We start from the raw sequence: 17,146 nt of genomic DNA on the forward strand, positions 1-17,146 counted from the left end.
TCCTTACATGAGAAGTCATTCCAGCAACTAACTGGAGTTGAATCCACCTGGAAATGCCATGCTCCTGCTTGTGCATGCAAGCAGGGATGTAAGGACTCCTGTGCCTTTCACTATGTCTGGTAAATGAATCACCAGAGCAGTAGGGCTCTGGACCAGAGTAACCCTGCAAAATTGTAGGGTATTTGAGCATGGAAAAACTTTCAGAGAACATGACATCCCCCTTAGAGCACCCTACGCCACATGACCATTAACTCTGGCGATTATCAAGCAAAGGGCCCAGAATAAGCTCTATCATGTCTTTTCACCTACTGTCATAAATGGGAGGACAGAGGGAGATGTATCTAAAAACTATGCTAAGACTGGACGATTGGTGTTTAGTCACCTGTATCTTTTAAGACTCCAGCAGGTATTCTGGCCTAGACACAGCTGTTTTCAAAAGACAGAAGGAAGGAAGAGGAGTTCAGTCACTCTACTGAAACCTTCAGCCTTACAGTTTGTCAACAAAACCTGTTGACATTACACTACAGGCCCAAAGGAGAAGGTATTCAAGCAATTGTGGGGAATGTCTCTCAGGCAGAATGAGGTAAAGGCAGTCTGTCTGCACCAAACACCTGCCCACATTACATGAAAAGTCCTTCCAAAAAGCTGGGGACAACCCCATATCCAACTGCATGTGCTCTCAAGCAAGCAGGGAGGCCAACCTCTTTCTCAGAGGAGGTTGTATGCCTGCATGTTCATCCCATGAAACCAGAAAGAAAGGGTGTTCCTAGACAAACTGTTGTGCTTCCCTGTACTTACACTCTGGCCCCTAGAAGTGGGTCCTTCTCCAAGAGTTCCTCAAAGTGTGAATAAGCAAAGAAGCATCTCACCAAGGGCCACCGTCCAAAGCCTGAGAAGGAAGAGATTGAGGACTCTTGAATCTCTCATGTGGAATGTTTGGATTCTGAGTTTTTGCCATGCACTCAAACACAAAGTAAAATTGGGGAGATTCCCATCCCTGTGAATGCCAAAGGAGATATGGCAGTCCATGTGGGTTCCCACTTGAGGGTAAAGTCTCTGTTCAAAGCTTGCAACGAAAGCTCAGAGGGGGCCTTAAAGGTTCCAGAGAATGAGTGACATCCAATTCTGAAGGAGGGAAAGTCTGTCACGGAAGTAGAGAGGTCCAGCCCCTTCAGTTTGAATTCCTGCAACAAGGATGAGCAATACTGCTTTACTGCCAAAACTGAAAGGGGCTTGTTGTGCTGAAGGTAGATGAGGAAGTCTCAGATCTACTGAACAGATGCTCCAACAGGAAGATGCTTCTTCTACAACATAAATCACAGATGGACCACTTTCCCTGGTGCACTTTCACAGAGAAACAGTAGAAGTACCAAGACATCTCCCTCACAGCCCTGCAAGGAAAGCCTCTTTCTCAAAAGATAAGCCCGATAAACTCCATGCATGAAGGTGCACGGAGTGAACTGACTTATGGCAACTGGGAACGTGTGGCTGACACAGGAAGACAGGCCTCAGGGGAATCTCTCCTGTCATAACCAGAGGGATCAACAAATTGGAGTACCACTTGGCTTGCAGTCAATGAGGTACCACCAGAATCACTCTGAAACTGATGGTGATGAATGCTGTTAATCAACCTGTGGAGATGGATGGAAGGAGGAGTAGTGCATGTCCAACTTGTTCCAGGGGTGTTGGAAGGCATCATCCAACACTGCTAAAGTGTCTGTGACTGGCGAACAGAAAACCAGAAATTTTCTGTTCAGAGGGGATGTGGGCTCTCAATAGCTAATGAAACCTCTCTGCCACTGAATGGCAGAGGAATCACTGCATCCCTACTAACCTGACCTTGATGACTTAGTTGATTTGCCAGGAGTGTATGTGGCTACTAACTCAATGCCTTGGCAAACCATCCACTCATGCATCTGCAGTGCCAACTGACACAGGGTCTGAAACACTATGCTCACCTGTTGACATAGGCCACTATGGTTGTGTTGCCACTCATCAACTCAACCGACTATCCTACCAACCGCTCCTGAGATGCCTCCAGTGCTAACCATGCTATTTGCATCTCCAAAAACAAACCCTCCTCTCACATGTGCTACCAATACTCATTCCATATGTCTGAAAACAGAAGCATTTCCAGAGGAAGGTAGTTCAACAAAATTCCCGATAAGAGGTTCCCGTAATTCATCCACCACACTAGGTCATTTCTGATATTTCAACTCAAGAGCATGAGTTGAGAAGGAAGATCTCAATCAGCTGACCACTGAACCTTCAGCTGCCACTGATGCAAGTATAGGTGGCTTTGCACATGAGACACGAGCTTTCAAGGATGACAGATGACCTAGAACCTCCTGCCAAATCCAAGCTGGTTATTTTGCTGTGACAAGAACTATGCCATAAATTTTCTGATCTTGCTTACTCCAGAGTCCGATGGGAAGGCTCTTACTGCTGACGAATCTACGAGCATGCCTAGATACTTTGCACTCTGCTCAGGTATAAGATCCGACTTCTGCCAATTCACCAAGATTCTCAACTTGTGGAAAAAGGTGGGAAGGTGATCTCTGCCTGGAGCAAATGTGCCTCTAGGTATGCAAGGACAAGGCAATCATCTAGATACCATAGCAGGAGTATACCTCTTGAGTGGGCCCAAGCTGACACCAAGAGGAACACCTAGGTAAACACCCAAGCGGACATCACCACTCCAAAGTACACCTTGACCTGGAACATGGTCCCACTGCAGACAAAGCAGAGAAAATTCTGAGAAGTCTGGTGAATGGTTCCTTGAAAATATGCATCGTTAGTCTATCAAAAGCATGGGGTCACCTTCCTTATGGAGTCCAGAGGACTGACACTACCAAAGGGTCTGCTCCATGTTCCAGCCACTTTGCCCAACAGCAAGACAAACGAACCCCTACTCCTGGCAGTGGAGGAAAGGGATCGCCACTCTCTGTGACCCCCTCCCTTCTTCTTCCCCTTTCATCCCTAGCTGGGGGATGAGGATGAAAGAGCTGGGAATACCCCCACCCTTTTTCGAGAAAGAAGGTTGGACTTCTTGTCTGGATTTTGGATGAACAGGTTTCTTTGTGGCCCCAGATGTCAAAGGTTTCACTGCACCCTAAACCGGATTTGAAGGATAGCATTGGGCTGATCAAAGAATCTCAGGAATCCAATCTCCAAAATTCAACCACCACCTCCATGAGCTGTGAAGAACCCAGCACCGAGTTGTTCCTCAGTGAGAGGCTACTCTATTAAGAAATCTCTCAGAAGACAGACAACCATGTCTCTCCTTTCAAGAACAAGATTCGCCTACATACTGGCACTCAGGTGCACAAGGAAGGTCAAAGGCTTACCTCCCTACACCAAAAATCTCCTGAAGATCACCCTCTCGTCCCAAGAAAACATACTTTTCACAGCAAAGTCTGTCCACGTGTTCTGCCATAGGTTGAATCATGAGACAGTCTGGAGAGATAACATGGATACTGACTGTGGTTTTCACTTTTGAAGCAGAGAATGCAACATTCTTCACAAAGTCTCTCTTGAGGAAGGTTGTCCATCATTCGACAGACTGACAAGTCCTGCTGCAAAGGAGCAGCCTCCATGATCTCCATAATACCTCCTCTGACAATGGTGGAAGGGGAGGAGTTTGCTTGATCTGCTAGATGCCAAGGAATTCCATGATCCACAGATCAGGATGTTCACTTCGAAAATAACATCAAGGGACAAAGGCAACCTGACCAACAGTCTTGATTCAGGCACATTTCCTACGGAAAGCTCTTAAAATGAACCTGTTAGGAGGTGAGAAGCGAGGTAGCCTTCCTGAGACTATTATGCTAACAAAAGAGGAGTTGGATTGTCAGGGCCAATCAGATACCTTGAAGAACAAGATACTGTACATCCTCTTCAGGCAAGGATAATGCTGCACATGCCTTCTGTCTTTGTACTTGCTGTTGATATCATGAACAGGCAAGCTCCTCATAAGAGAAGTCAATGAGATCCAGCAACTGTCAAGACTACGTTCAGCTCTAGTCTCTGCATTAGCCATTCCTCTATCATTGGCAGCCACTGAGTAATTGGACAGGGCAGGAGCAACCACATGCACTGCCACTCCACACACTTGGTAAAATGTTCACATGAAAGGTGGCAAGATCAGAAACCTCTCCCTATAGTGAAAGCCCTAGTGTGTGCACATTCCCAATAATGCACACAAGTCAAACAAGAAAGCTCACACTTGGATGAAGTTGGATCAGACTTCTCAACTAAGCAGGTAGATGCAACAGCACACTATTACTCTGCCTGAACTTCTTGTGCAGTGCCTTAGGCTTCACTACTTCTTTTGCCTACTTTGTGGAAGAGAGTCCGGGGATGAGGAGGACAACAAAAACAAACTAGATGATGATGAAGATGATGACAAAGAAGAACACTGAGTGTTTCTTCCCTTTCACCTCTTGAGTTTTGCCAGTCTTCATTACCAAAGATAGGGTCAAGGCTGGAACCAAAGACAAAGTACCAACCATGGGATCTGCTTGGAAGGAACGCTGCAACAGGGAGATTCCCTCCCTAAGCAGTAACTGAAAAAGCTAGGGCAGCTGCAGACACAGCAGCAGCAGACACTACAGGAGAGGAAGTGCCAGAGACAGTGACATCTTCTCTTGTGCCAGGCTGTCCTGAAACCCAAAAGACATATTACCAGGGATATGAATCATAAGCTACATCTTTCCCAGTAACTCCAGAGATGATGTCTTCTTAGTACCAGGAACACCAAAATCAGAGGAACTGAAGGGTGAGACACTATTGATGGTGCAAGGAGGGGTAGTACTACTAGTAGGCAAGGGAATAGAAAAAGAAGAGGGAGAAAGATAAGAACCAGAAGGATTCATGAGCATCATTGGGTTTATAATCCTCTAGAAGCTGACGACAGCTTCTTATCTTTCTTCTGCCTCTTATCAAATTTCTCACACTGCAGGATACAGTAGAGTAACTTTGGATAATAAATTCTTAGCATTTGAAAATAAGGCACTCAGAAGAATATTAGGAATCAATTGGAGGGATAGGATATCAAATAGCGAAATTAGAGAAGTAACTGGGGTTCAGCCGGTTAATGAGTATGTTAGGTTCTCACGCTGGAAGTGGCTAGGCCATGTGTACAGAAGACAAGGAACAGTATGAGATAAGAAAGGGTGGGTTGCCCTTGGTAAAAGAGGTAGAGGTAGGCCAAAGGAGACGTGGTTGAGAACCATGAGGCAGGAAGCAGAAGACGGGTGTTGGGGAGATCATGAGGAATCAGCCCAAGACAGAATGTGAGGGCATGAGTTTATCAAGGCCCTATGCATCCTCATGGGTGCGACAGGAAATGATTGACTGATTGATTGCAGGAAAGACCGAACAGCACACTTCTTGCAGGAAGAGACATGAGTATACCTTCCTCCAACAAAAGGAAAATACAGCTTGGGGTCTACCACTGCAGAACACATGAAATACCTACAAGGATGGCCATGCCCCTTGCAATGATGTTGGTCATGTTTTTTCTTGATACTGGAATGACAAACAAGAAGACAGCAAACAAAAGTACTAACAAGCAACAGAATTAGGGTAGCAAACTACTCATCCAAATTCAACAACCAAACAATGGGAGAAAGCAAGCATAGCACAATTGCAATTCTCACCTGCCATAGAAAAGTGTGTGATGATGCAAAATAAGTGGGGATTTGTCCCCCACTCAAATCCCATCTCCTCCAGTTTACAACCTTGTTACCAAGTTCAACAACAGCTCCACCTCACATTGAAAGAGACTCCTGTATAAATGGCTCTGGTTTGTATTTAGCCTATTTCTGTTTGTACTGGTTAAGGGTGTACTCAGTCAAAGGATTAGGATGAAACTCTATGGGACTTGTTATATGCAGATGATCTGGCGATTATAGCAAGCACTGCTGAAAAATTGCAAAGAGGGGGTAAAAGAGTGGCAAGTGTGGGTAAAAAGTGAGGTTATGGTATCCTGCAAGCAGGAGGGATTTGTTATGTATACAAGATAGGAAGATGACTAGATTTAAAACAGGTAGAGGTTTAGGTAGTTTAGGTACTTGGAATTTACTTTAAACCAGGAAGGAGGGAAGAAGCTAATGTTAAACAAAGGACAAAAGCAGCTTGGGGAAAATGGAATGAGGTGGCAGGGGTAGTGTATAACAAAACAAACTTAAATAAACTCAAAATAGATCTATTGTGCTGTATTCAGACCAGAGATGATGTATGGTTCAGAAACATGGGCACTTTGAATAAAAGAACAAAAGCTGGAGCAAACAGAAATGGGTGTTTTGAGGTAGATTTTGGGATCTGACTGCAAGACTGAAAAATGAAAACTAAGATGGTAAGGGTGAGTGAGGAGGAAGGAGTGAAGAAGGGTTGGGTGGAACCCGTTATGGGCAGAAGGTTGAGAGGAAGGCAAAGGACCAGGTGGCATGATAAAGTGAAGGAGGATTTGGAGAAGATATTAGCAGAGGATGATGCATTCCACAGAAATACTGCAGCTTGGAAAGATGCATCAAGGCAGCGATGAAGAAGATACAGGTTTGCCCAGTAGCCTACTCCGTTCACTACGCAGAGACGCTGGTAATAAGGGATTTGTTATTCAAGACTCCTTATTTAAGGATTTCTCTAAGGAACTGCAAATATACTACATAAGTTAATCATATCTGCATATACAATGGTAAAGTTAGCCATATTCAGTGAAGGTAACTCCACTTAAATTTTAAATTTAGTCAAAATACTCACACTTCGGGTGAATTTCTCCTGTCCAGTTGATGCTGTCTCTACCAATGCAAACTAATTTTTCACAGTCGCCAGTGTAAGCGATGCCATTCAAAGTAAGGCTGGGCTTCCTTAGTTCATTTTCGTTTTTATGGTATTCTTCATACCAACTAGTACTGCCATTTTATCATCCCACCAAGGAATTTATTAATAAACATAGTGTAATACACATTGTAATATGGATACCAATCAACATAATGAGGATATAGATCTTCCCAAAATATCCTCTGCCTGCTTCTGGCCAGTGTTATGACTCCAGTATTGGCTGTGCTCAGGATGGTACTCGTCTCCTGTAGCTCGGTGATTAAGTTTCCTGCATCCATGGTCATTGTATTATATTCTAAATTATTGTATACATCAGCACAACCTGGCAAGAAAAAGAATATTTAAATACAAAATATACTACAGCTGATATATCTCTATACAGTATATATATATACATATATATAATTTATAAATTTATATATATATATATATATATATATATATATATATATATATATATACAGTTGACCCCTCAGTATTTAGGGGATGTGTACCACAACCCCCCACGAATAGCTAAAATCTGCGAATACTTGACACACTTCTAAGAACTTATGACTGCCTATTTTGATAGATCAATTACCAAAAAAAAACCTCTAAAAACTCATTTACCTAAGAATTTTAATAGTTTTATAAAAAAATGCATTTAGTCATGAAAATGATATGAAAATAGTGATTTTTTCTATGAAAAATAACGTAAATAGGTAAATTTTCCGTGAAAAATCCACAAATAGGTGAAGCAGAAAATCCAGATTCTTAAATCAGCAGCAGTAAAAAAAAATATATATATATATATATATATATATATATATATATATATATATATATATATATATATATATATATAATATATATATATATATATATATATATATATATATATATATATATATATATATATATATATATATATATATATATATATATATATATATATATACATACATATGTATTATACAATATATATATATAATAATATACATACATACATACATACATACATATATATATATATATATATATATATATATATATATATATATATATATATATATATATATATATATATATATATATATATATATATATATATATATAATGTGTGTGTGTGTATTAGCATTAAGCTACAGATGTCCTTTAATATCCAATTCACTCTACCTCGAAAATAATATATTTTCATATATGTTACCTGAAAGGGAATTTTTTTTAGTTAATAATAAGTTCGTCATCTCGTGGGCTTGAACCAAGTAGACAAGAACTCAGGACTACAGTGACTCACATTAAACCCCATGATCATCAAGTGAGGTAATATGTTGATACCAACTCCCACCTTTAAATCACCGCCGAACTCAGGTATTTGTAGTTAGAATCGGCATCAATCCACCTCTACCATGTTACCCATGTAGTGCATTTGTCACACGCAGCAATATTATGAATGAATTTTATCACATTACCGTGATTCATATACTGTACACGCATTAAAGTACAAAAAGTCTTTTAATATCCAATTTGCTCTGCCTCAGAAATAATATACAGTCAACCCTCAATAAACTGGACCCCGTTAATCTGGATATCGGATAAGACGAACACTGAAGAGGGTCAGCCGATTTAAAATACGTAATGTTCGACAACGATTAAAGATAGTTACTGTTCCTCCACTCGTTGCATAACATTTTCCTATTTTTTTTTACCAAAGGTAAATAAAAAACTTTTCATTTATATTTCTACTTTATATATACTGTTCTGTATTTATACTGTACTAACCTGAAAGTCTTTTAACTTGTAACCAATTTAACTTGCGCACATTACGTACCGTCATTAAGAAATGCTGTAATGGTAGGAAGTATCGTAGCCAATCACTGAGCTTTAACAGTTTTACCTATCTGCTGCCTGACTGGCAGCTACAGTACGATGCTTTGTATGTTTTTTAGGAAAGAAAAGACATGACAAAGGTAAACTTTATGAAGACAAGAGCCGAGTTACTGAACAATACTTGTTTATGTGGCAAATGACGATAGTAAATATCTTCTGGAGCAAAAAAAAAAAAATATAATATATATGTAAGTGTACATATATATATATATATATATATATATATATATATATATATATATATATATATATATATATATATATATATATATATATATATATATATTGTTGCTGAAGAATCTCTGAACCAAAAACTTTGTGCTCAAAGTAATAAGGAATTCATTCTATTCTTCATGTAATCAGTAAAATACTTACACTATTAAAAACTACGTATTGCATTCAAAACACACGCATTTGTTATTGTATGCTTCCCTGAGCAAATCGTCCTTTCTCAGACAGAATACATATAAAACCGGATTGGCTGGCTGGTTGCCATGGAGATCTGCTAGCCAATGACAGCCCTCTACTTCTGTTCTATTTATAGACATAGGTCATATCAGCACTAAGTTTGAACGTTGCCAGGACCGTGATTACTTGACTGCTGATGGCAAAAATTACTCATTAATTTGCTTTATATAATTATTTCTTCATGAAAACAAGAGTTCAACAGTAATTCTAATTTTAATATAGTGGTACGAAAAATCCCACAACAGTCTGTCGTGGTGATGCATCACCACTTGTGAATCCTATTCCTGGATCGTCCTCTGATTTACGACTGCAAACTGATGACAACGTAACCCTCTCGAGATTGACATGATGAAATGTATTTTAGTTTTACTTATTGTTAAAATTCACAAGTTGAATTACAATTATTCTGATCATGTATATTTTTGCGTTTTACAGAATGTTTTTGTTGAAAACAAACTGTGTTGGTGAACTTAAGGTCTTAATTGTCCCACTATTTTATTACCGATGATCTTGATCACCTCACATTCATTTAACAGTATATTAATATAGATAATAAACTATTTTGAATAAATAACCAAAATGAAACAAAACATAAAAAAGGGAAAAAAATGTTTTTGCTGCAATAGTGATGTTTATGCTCCTGACACCACAGTTCCGAAATCCGAAAAATTCCAAAAACCAAAACACAACTGGCCCCAAGGATTTCGGGTAAAGGAATGCGTACCTGTAATCTAAATTTCATTATCTTACTATTCATTTTAGAGGCTCCACTTCTTTTTACTTAACAATTGTGTGTTCATGTCTTGGCCTAGGCATCTACATATGTGGCTGAATTCCATCATTTTTATCATATTTTATTTTTCATCTTTTACCAAGAGCTTTAATTCAAACATTTCTACATTGGTTTATTATTCATACTCTTTATAAAAAAATGAAATACAGTATATTTATAGGTGTGTGTATACATATATATATATATATATATATATATATATATATATATATATATATATATATATATATATATATATATCGCCGGTTAAACCAGACTATCAGCTAAGACGGACACCCTGGGCCCCCCATTAGTACGTCTTAACTTAAGGTCGACTGTATTTTCATACTTGTTACCTGGAGGGGATTTTTTTAGTTGATAGTAAGTTCGTCATCTCATGGGCTCGAACCATGGCAGACAAGAACTCGGGACTACAGTGACTTGCATTAAACCACACGGCCATCAAGTGAAGTAATGTTAAGTTGTTGCTGACTCCCACCTACAAATCGCTGTCGAACTCAGGTATTTGCAATTAAAATCGATATCAATCTACCTCTACCATGTTAACCATGTAGTGCGTTTGTCTCACGCAGTCATATTATGAATGAATTTTATCACATCACCGTGATTCATCTACACGCACTAAGCTTCGAATGTCCTTTAATATCCAATTTGCTCTGGCTCAGAAATAATATATTTTCATAATATGTTACCCAAAGGGGAATTTTTTAGTTGATAATAACTTCGTCGTCTTGTGGGCTCAAACCATGGAAGGCAAGATCTCAGGACTACGTGACACCTTAAACCACATGGCCATCAAGTGAGGTATAAGTCGATACCGACTCGCACCTACAAATCACTGTGAAACTCAGGTATTTGTAATTAGAATCGATATCAACCAACCTCTATCATGTTAACCATGTAGTGCATTTGTCGCACGCAGTCATATTATGAATGAATTTTATCACATCACCATGATTTATATACAAGCATTAAGCAATGAATGTCCTTTAATATCCAATTTGCTCTGCCTCAGAAATAATATATTTTTATATGTTACCTGAAGGGAAATTTTTTAGTTGATAATAAGTACGTTGTCTCGTGGGGTCGAACCACAGAAGACAAGAACTCAGGACTACAGTGATGCCTTAAACCACATGGCCATCAAGCGAGGTATAAGTTGATACCGGCTCCCACCTACAAACCACTGTCGAACTCGGGTATTTGTAATTAGAATCAATATCAACCCACCTCTACCATGTTAACAGTGTAGCATGTTTGTTGCACACAGTTTCATGGGTAAATGCAATAATGATAAAATATATTGAAAAAGATTCAATGAAAACCCTTTCTTGTGGAAATGACACCACTTGGTACCTCATGCCATGCCTCTGTAACGTGGCGCAATATTTAATCCACATTACATCAGAAAATTCGATCTGGAATCTTCTATGGCGTAACCGGAAAGGGGTGGTTATTAGGAACCAGTCATTGTGTAGAAAATAAAAAAACTCCTTATATGAGGATGACGATTGTCTGTCGTCATTAGCTCCGCCCATACAGTGGTATATAAGCTTGAGAAGAGACTCCCCAAGACAGAGAGGGCACTCAGAGGTCAGACAAAGTAAGGTTCTGATGGGGTATCCCCTTCAGACGACCCTTACTCTTCTCCATAAAATCTTGTCCTGCCCAAAATGAAGAGAAGCAGCCAGCCCTTCCTGTTTGTGATGAGATGTCCCTGAGCCCTCCATGTTCAGGACGAGATGAAGCAGCGAGCCTACGTACCAGTGACGAAGAAAAGTAGTCAGCCCTTCCTGCTTGTGCGGAGGAGTAGTCGCTAAGCCCTTCCCGCCTGTGACAACGAGAAGTAGTCAGCCCTTCCTGCCTGTAGCCAGGACGAGTCTTCAGCCCTTCCTGCAAGAAACGGCATTTGCTGCCTCATCCTAAAGACATCCTTTTTGTGAATAAATGTGTTGTAGTGTCATGAGTTTCATTTACATTCATTTCCCATATTTCAATTGCTGGTGTTGAAACATTATTGTCTGGAGTTTGAAAGAACCTGGAATGATTCTTGGATTGTGACACACAGCCATATTATGAATTTATTTTATCACATCACTCTGATTCATATACAAGAGCTGGCAAAGTCTGTCAACCTCTCTCCTCCAGCCTATGGACAAGGGCGTGATCCGTGCTTTCAGGGCACTCTATACATGGAACCCCCTTTAGCACCTTGTGAAGGAAATGGACACTGACAGTAAATTTATGCTGAAGAATTATTGGCATAAATTCACAAATTGACATGTCTGACTGTCATTGACAGATCGTTGAAGGATATGAAAGAGACCCTTAATGTGTGCTAGAAGACGTTGTAGCTGGAGTGTGTTCATGATTATAAGGGCTTCTCTCCTGAAGAAATTCAACATTTGCCAACTGATAACGCAGTCCAATCGGCGAGGATGGTTGGTGGAGAAGGTTTCGATGACATCACCGCGGATGAAGTCGGCACCCTCACTGATGCCCACTCTGTCCCCCTAACGGACCAGGATTTAGAAGAGCTGACAAAGTCTGCCAACAAGGAAGAAGACATGCCAGGTTCAAGGGAAGAGGAGGAGGATGAGGGCCTGTATTTGGAATGTCTGTCCCGAAGGATGAGGGCAGCCAGGGAGCTGCAGGAGATAGCTTCAACATGGGATCCTTATAAGGAATACTCCGTAAAGTTCACAAATGGCCTTGATGGGTTACTGAGGTCCTATGATAATGTCCTCATCAGCATGAAGAAGCAGCAGCAGCAGCTGCCTATCACCATGTTCCTCAAGCGGATGAAGGACCCCCTAAATCCTCTCGAAATCCCTGAAGAAGTCCCTAAAGAAGTGCCTGAAGAAGGGAAGAAGGGGAAGAGGTGCCCCCAGAGGAGGTGTAACTCCTCTGCTTTGCTGTGCAGTTATATCTTCATCTCATTTATTGGACTGCACAGCTAATTAATCACCACCACCTTCAATCAACATTCATCACTGATTTACGTAATCCCAAACTTATCATTATTTTTTATAATATACAATATTTGGTGTTTGAATTATTAAAACAGGCACTGAACTATTAAAAACTTATCATGGATTTCAGCTTATTGCGGGTGGCTGTGGTCCATGGATTTCAGCTTATTGGGGGTGGCTGTGGTCCCTAATCCTTCGAATACCAGGTCAACTTATATATATATATATATATATATATATATATATATATATATATATATATATATATATATACAGTATATATATATATATATATATATATATATATATATATATATATATAATTTATTATATATATATTTCTGGATCGGGTACCGTGTCACCCGGTGAAAAAGTCCATTCAGCACTTATTTCTAGGTAATTCCGTTGCTAGATACCAGAGAAAGCTAAATGAAATGCTGGAGTTACTACCCCCAGAGCGAGCTCCACTAGATGGAGTCGTGTATGGAAAAGGGTGAACTACAAAAACACGGAACCTTATCCTATAGAGATTCCCAATGTCAAAAGTCCCAACGAGAGAGGTGCCGATACAAGCCCATGCACTACTCGTGGACTGTATACAAGGCAACACTAGCCGCATTCCATTTTAGCACGTTTTTTCGTTCACACGTAATTTCGTTGTGATCCTTATTTTGTGCTCTATTTTGGATTTTTTATGGCATCCTCGCAAGGTTCTTCTTCAATTACTTGAGTACCAGTGTTTTATTGTTTTTAGGCGATTGAGGCTCCTTATTTTCCTTTAGTTTAATAATTAAAGGGATTTATAACGCCCGTCTCGATCTCCTCTCACGTCGTCTCTTGACCTCTCTTGGTCTTGGGTCGGCATCTTTGTTTTGTGTTTTTTATTTGTATCCCTTTTTATTTGGGATATTTTACCATTAATGATTCCTAACTTTAGTGGGTTTGATTCATTTTATGTTTGTTCTGTACCCCTTTACTACGAGTAGTGCTGTTTAGCGTTTAGGCTACGAGCTACCCCCTCGGGCCCATTCGCTTTTTCTCATGGCTTCATTACGAGAGTGATATTTAACGTTTAGGCTATGAGCTACCCCCTCGGGCCCATTCGCCTTTTATCATGGCTTCATTACGAGTGATGTTTAGCGTTTAGGCTACGAGCTACCCCCTCGGGCCCATTCGCTTTTTATCGTGGCTTCATTACGAGAAGTGTTGTTGAGCGTTTAGGCTACGAGCTTCCCCTCGAGCCCATTCGCTTATTATCATGGCCTCATTATGCTTTATTTTTGTCCCTCACTTCTCTTAGCCTTTGGGGATCTTATTTTCATTGGTACTGTTACGGTTTCGTTATCTTGTTGGGCGCTCTCCTTGCTTACTGCTACGGCGGTTTTAGTGTTTAGCAGTCGGCGATTTTATTCCCCACCGCTATCAGCCAACTGATTGGGCCATACCACGTTAAGCACCGCTTCGTCCGATCAGCGAAGTTAAGCAACGTTGGGTCTGGTCAGTACTTGGATGGGTGACCGCCTGGGAACACCAGATGCTGTTGGCGTCACAGGATATCCTCCTCCGGGGGTTTTCCTCTCTTGGCTCGAAGTGCGCCCACTTCCGAACAGTTCATAACCTTCCCACATTTTGTTCAAACATGATCGCTTCGAATGTTCCGTTGACTCTGTTTTTATGTCTATGAGTTTTGTCCTGTTAGCCCGGTTTTCTCTGGTTTTCTCCGGGGGTTTTCCTGGTCTGACTAGGCTAGTGGCTGCTACGGTACTCTGCTCCGGCATCCGTTCCAGCATGCCCTTTTCTCATACGTTTTCGGCTGGTTTTGTCAAGTGCAGGAATGCTCCGCTATCCTGCAACAAACCAGCGGTCACGGAGTCTATAGCTACCATTCCGGTGCGCAGTCTGTTTTGGATTTATAGTTTGGCACAGAAGGTTATGAAGTACGCTATGCTCTCCCCGAGCAGACTTCTTGATGAACCCGTAGGTTTTATATATACCTGTCGGTTTCGTCTCCGCCAAACTCCGCCTCATGCGACTTATTTTTGGCTCGGAAGGTTGTAAAGTACGCTATGCTCTCTCCAGGCAGGCTACTTGATGAATCCGTAGGTTTTATTTACACCAGTCGGTTTTATCTCCGTCAAACGCCGCCTCATTTGGCTTATTATTAGTCGTTTGGCACCCGGCAGATTGCGTTGTACGCTATGCTCTCCCGAGCAGGCTACCTGATGAATCCGTAGGTTTCATATACACCTGTCGGTTTTACCTCCGTCAAGCTCCGCCTCATGTGGCTTATTTAATAGTCGCTCTTTCGGCGGTAAATCGGTAGGTTTCACATATACGCCTATCGATTTCCCTCCGCCAAACTCCGTCTCCGGGCGAGATTCTCGTTAAATCGGTAGGTTTTATATAAACCTATCGGTTCTCCGCCTCTTGTGGCTTATTAATAGTTAATCTTTCGGTGTTTGGGCTCTCTCCGGGCGCGATTCTCGGTGGATCGGTAGGTTTCATATACGCCTATCGATTTCCTCTGCCAAACTCCGTTTCCGGGCGAGATTCTCGATAAATTGGTAGGTTTCATATACACCTATCGGTTTTTCCTTCGCCAACTCCGTCTTATATGACTTATTAATAGTTGTTCCTCCGGTGTCTGGGGTCCTAATTTTTCCCCCTCCTGTTTACGGAGAGTTTTCTGAAGACGTTGCGGCCTTCTGTCTCGTTCTCGAACCTGTGAACATCGTCCGGGAGCGATAAGTAGGTGCGGGAATAATTGAGGCAAACCTTTTCCGCTTAGCTCGGAATTAGGTGAGGCAAACTTTTCCTTTAGGGGATTCTTTAGCTTCTCATCCCTTTTCGACGGTTCCTGGTCTACCGTCCGAGGTGAAATCGGAATTTTTTTTTTTTTCTTTTAAACCAAGAAGACCCGCTCCGGGGCCCCCTCGAGGACGTCTCGGATCTCTAATCCGGTGCCATCTACGAGTCTGGCCTCGTCTTCTGGAAAGGGACACGGCCCAAGCAAAGCAAGGCGGTTACCCCCTCCTTTCTTTGTTGAAAACTCTTTTACAGGTCTCCTTATAAGGAGCTTGATTTGAGGTCATTGTCAACCTATTAAGCTAACTATCTACCTCATGGTCCGTGCCTTCCCTTTCCCAGGAGCTTAAATCCCAAGAGATTAATCTCAAGACTCATTGTCAATGGATCACCTGTTAAATCCTGCTCCGTTCCGGAATTCTATCGTTCCGGACACCTCCACCTCTTTTCCCCTCCAGTCTGGAGAATCTTGGCACCTTCCCTTTATGCTTCCCAGCATGAAGGCACCCTCCTGTCGGGGGTGTGGGCACACGGAGGTTGGTGGAAGGGCATTTCTTCCCTTCCGGTCTGGTATCCCCTTATCCGGGTTTTGCCAGACTGTCAGAACGAGCATGGCATCTGTCTGGCAGGATCCATAAGTGAGCCCTCAGCTAGGGGCTGGACACATCGTCTCCGCTGAGAACTCTAACGGAGTGGCAGGCGGAGAATTCTAAGTTCACGCCAGCTGTGAGGTCTTACCGTGCTCTCTTTGAGAGCCCTGTTTCCTACCCCTTGTGCTCCGAATGTAGCCCCTCCTATCAACAAGCTTGTTTTGAAAATATATCGCTGAGGCATTTCCGGGAGACAGATATCACAGATACGTTCACAGTGAATCTTCTAACCCCGGACTACGCTTCTAGTTTATTCAGCGTACAGCTCCTAAGCTTCGGAGTCAATTTCAGAAGCTGAAACAGGGTGTAAGTCAGGCTTGCCCGTTCCGCCTTGAGGTGAAAAATCTTATGAACAGTTTCACCTGGAGAATTAATCTTTTCCCCAGGTGGGTGTTGTTACGGCCCGTCTGGGGCTACTAATGTTACTCAGAGCCTCCGTTCTCATGGGTGTCTACCCTACGAGCAGAAACGGTCTGATCTTGCCGGGCCCTGTCCCAAGTCCGGCAAGAAGTTCATGTAGTTCAAGAGCCCCCTGCTCAGGCGGTGGTGCAGGCTCTTCAGGTCTCTGCCCCAGACAGCCGTCAGCTCACTCCCAGCCTCCACCTCGATGTGTGCGGGTTCAGCCAACACATCAGCCCCTTGTAACACCCCGTGTGTCTCTGCCTCCCCACGTGCCTCCGCCGGAGTTTTCTTTGCTTCATACTAAAACCTAAGGAAAGAATTTTCACTAGACATTTGGCCAGAGG

The 17,146-nt window shown here is 41.7% G+C and overlaps 1 protein-coding gene, 1 long non-coding RNA gene and 1 pseudogene across 2 annotated transcripts in view; 1 reads left to right on the forward strand and 2 right to left on the reverse strand.

Annotated features, from left to right (window-relative positions):
- LOC136842116 (uncharacterized) overlaps positions 1-6,918 on the reverse strand; it is a 29,436-nt gene extending 22,518 nt beyond the window's left edge. The window contains exon 1 of the long non-coding RNA XR_010854178.1: positions 6,763-6,918. This is a non-coding gene — a long non-coding RNA (uncharacterized lncRNA). The remainder of the gene's footprint in view (positions 1-6,762) is intronic.
- The window catches only part of LOC136841781 (mucin-2-like), a 244,327-nt gene that overhangs the window by 140,346 nt on the left and 86,835 nt on the right, over positions 1-17,146 (reverse strand). The window lies entirely within an intron of this gene.
- On the forward strand, positions 14,377-14,489 carry LOC136842185 (5S ribosomal RNA; annotated as a pseudogene).

This window comes from Macrobrachium rosenbergii, chromosome 9, assembly GCF_040412425.1.
Source record: "Macrobrachium rosenbergii isolate ZJJX-2024 chromosome 9, ASM4041242v1, whole genome shotgun sequence".
Classification (NCBI taxonomy): Eukaryota; Metazoa; Arthropoda; class Malacostraca; order Decapoda; family Palaemonidae; genus Macrobrachium; species Macrobrachium rosenbergii.